Genomic DNA, 3,629 nt, shown 5'->3' on the forward strand with positions numbered 1-3,629 from the left:
CCATGAACAAGAATGCCTTCCATCCATGCCTATAAGAGCTACAATTCAATGCCTACTATATATTTTAGTATGCTTTCTCATTTAATTTAAGCCACAGTCTACAGGTACTATTATTATTCCTAGTTTATAAGTGGAAAACAAAGTTAACAGAGGTTACGCAGTGCTGGCTTTCGCAGCACACATACTAAAATTGGAAAGATACAGAGAAGATTAGCATGGCCCCTGTGCAAGGATGACACGCCAATGTGTGAGGTGTTCCATACTTCTGGGAGCGAGGGAGAAAGAAGAGACAGGTACCATAGCTTGCCCAAAGGTACCTAAAATAAGAAATGGAGCCAGGGCACCTGGGTGGCTCAGTCAATTAAGTATCCAACTTGATTTCAGCTCAGGTCATGATCTAACAGTTCATGAGTTCGAGCCCCGCGTCGGGCTCTGTGCTGACAGTGCGGAGCCTGCTTGGGATTCTCTCTCTCCCACCTCTCTCTGCCGCTACCCTGCTGTGTGTGCTTTCTCTCTCTCAAAATAAACGAATAAACTTTTAAAATGCAGTATATAACATACAAAATGTGTTAATCTATTTTTTAAGGCATGCTAATGTATTTTCTAGGAATACAAATTTTAAAGTTTTTACTTATTTTTGAGAGAGAGAGAGAGAGAGAGAAAGGGAGGACACACAAGAATGGGAGAGGCAGAGAGAAGGGGACAGAGGATCTGAAGTGGGCTCTGTGCACACATCAGAGAGTCCAATGTGGGACTCCAACTCACGAATGGTGAGATCATGACCTGAGCCGAAGGCAGATGCTTAACCGATTGAGCCACCCAGGTGCCCCTCTACTATCTATATTCTTGTTAAGGCCTCTGGTCTACAGCATGTTATGAGAAGTTAAGTTTGGGGGAGGGGGTGGTCAAAAGTTATTGGCAGAGCTTTGACTGTGTGGTGGGGATTTAGGTGTGGAGGTGGTCAGCACCCCTAACCCGCATGTTCTCACGTTGTTCAAGGGTCAACTGCACAGAAGTTTGGGGTTCGTTTTCTCTTTGAAGTGCTGCGGCTATGTGCTGCGGCTATGTGCTGCGGATGCGTCTGGCTGCAGGAAACATCCTGAGCTGGCAGGAGTTACTCTCCTGGCCTTTTATGTTTCTAGTTACAAAATACACACTCGTGTAACCAAATTCACGTAAGTCAGAAATCAAGTGTGCCACACACAATTCCCTAAAACAACCTATCTCAGAATTTTTCCTATGAATGGTCTTTCACAGATCCCCAGTCACAATTTTATACTCCTGTTGTTTGGTAACTTGCTTCACTTAATACACCATCTAAGTACAACACTTGTACCAACACACTTTCTCACATAAACACAAATGCTCGTTCTCTTTCGTAAAACCAGGATCAAAAAGCAAGCAAGCTAGGATCACACACATGCCGAACTTGACATTTTTCATCTAACACCATTCCAGGTAATGGTTTTTGTAAAAATGGTATCATCCCACTAAAAATGTGCTACTCTTAACTTCCTTGTATAGATGCCTGCCTGTAGGCTAGGCCCTCAAAACATTGGGTCGCTAAGACAAAAGGCATGTACTTTTTAGTTTTGATGGCCATTCACACTCCGACTAGCAATGACTGAGAGCAGCACCTGTTTCCTTGGCATCCTCCCCAGCACGGGATATTGGCCCTCCTCTATTGTGTCAAGTACCTTGCTCATGTGGAAAACATGTACTTGCAGAGCCACTAACAGGGGTGAGCATTTCGTTATAAGTTTACAGGACGGGGGGTGCCTGGGTGGCTCAGTCAATTAAGCGTCCGACTTCAGCTCAGGTCATGATCTTAGGGTTCATGGGTCTGGGCCCCACATCGGGCTCGGTGCTGACAGCTCATAGCCTGGAGCCTGCTTCAGATTCCGTGTGTGTGTCTCTCTCTGCCCCTCCGCTGCTTGTGTGCTCACACTCTCTCTCTCTCTCTCTCTCTCAAAAATAAATAAACATTAAAAAAAAGTTTACAGGATATTTGATTTTCACTTCCTGAGAAGGACCAGTTCATATCCTTCACATTTTACGATTCAGTTATCCTCATTTTAAAATTTTAACTTGTAGGGAGGGGCTCTCTGTATTATTAAAGGGGTTAAATCCCTGTCATTTTTACATTTATTACTACTTTTTCAGCTTTGTTTATGGTATTATGTGGTCATTATAGTTTCTGCGTTTCTTGTCTTTCTTTAAAAGGTTTCCCAACTTCAAGATTAAACATGCTAAATTTCCCTAAATGTATTCAGTTTATGTATCTAGAGCTTAAGCCATCTGAGATTAGTTTTTCTATGGCTTCTAAGATTATGTTAACTTTGTTCTCAAGGAGATGAACAGCTCATTGTGCTGGCACCATTTATAAAATCAACTAAATCTCCTTTTCCCAAGCGAACTTGAAATATAACTTAAGTCATGTATTAGCTGTGTATATACGAATACACACGCAGACATGTTCAACGTTTCTGTGTCATTCCTCTTATCTGTCGATTCCTGTGTCAATATCATATTTCCTCTATTTGATTACTATGCGTTATCAGTAAATTAACAAACAGCGCAAATCTCCCTTCACTGTGGATTATTTAAAATTGTTTTCTTGGCAATTCTTAGGTATGTACTGTTACAAATCAACTTGATATCATTTGGTCTAATTCTAAAAACCTCGTTGGGATTCCGATTGGTATTAGTTGTAATTAGGAAGTTACAGACACTGTTGCAGTATTCTCATTCTAAAAATATCACATGTCTCTCCACAGATTCCAACTTCAGTTATAGGCTTTCAATATAATCTTGACCTAATTCTTACCAGTCCCACAATACCATTCTTATTTAAATATACTCCTAGGTATTTAACAATGGGCCATTATTCCTAAATGTGGAACCTGAAACCACAAAAATCCTAGAAGAAAACATAGGCAGGAACATCTTTAACACTGGCCACAGCCAACATTGTTCTACATAGGTCTCCAGAAGAATGGATAAAGAAGAGGTGGCGTGTACAATGGAATATTAGCCATAAAAAAGGACGAAACCTTGCAATTTGTAATGACATGGACAGAGCTAGAGTATAATGCTAAGCAAAATAACTCAGCATGAGAAAGACAAATACCATAGGATTTCACTCATAAGTGGAATTAAAAAACAAAACAAATGAACAATTAAAAAAGAGAGAAACCGAAAAACAGACTCTTAGCTATGGAGAACAGATCGATGGTTAGAGGGGAGGTGGGTGGGGGGACGGACGAACTAGGTGAAGGGGATTATGAGGACACTTATCACGCTGAGTACTGAGTAATATACAGAATTGTTGGGTCACTATATTAGTACACCTGAAACCAATATAACCATCTGTAACCTACACTGGTATTAAAATTAAAGACTTGGGGCACCTGGGTGGCTCAGTCGGTTGAGTATCTGACTTTGGCTCAGGTCATGATCTCACGGTTCATGGGTTCGGGCTCCACATCAGGCTCTGTGCTGACTGCTTGCTTAGAGCCTGGAGCCTGCTTCAGATTTTGTGTCTCCTCCTCTCTCTGCCCCTCCCCCTGCTCATGCTCTGTCTCAATCTGTCTCTCAAAAATAAATAAATGTAAAAAAATTTTTTTTAA

General features: G+C 41.3%; 1 non-coding gene across 1 annotated transcript; it reads left to right on the forward strand.

Annotated features, from left to right (window-relative positions):
• The first annotated feature begins 160 nt into the window (after positions 1 to 160).
• Positions 161 to 267, forward strand: LOC120227704. Its single transcript, XR_005527318.1, has one exon. It is a non-coding gene; the product is annotated as a U6 spliceosomal RNA (small nuclear RNA).
• The last annotated feature ends 3,362 nt before the right edge of the window (positions 268 to 3,629 follow it).

Source organism: Hyaena hyaena, unplaced genomic scaffold, assembly GCF_003009895.1.
Source record: "Hyaena hyaena isolate Hyena2069 unplaced genomic scaffold, ASM300989v1 scaffold_2858, whole genome shotgun sequence".
NCBI classification, from domain to species: Eukaryota; Metazoa; Chordata; class Mammalia; order Carnivora; family Hyaenidae; genus Hyaena; species Hyaena hyaena.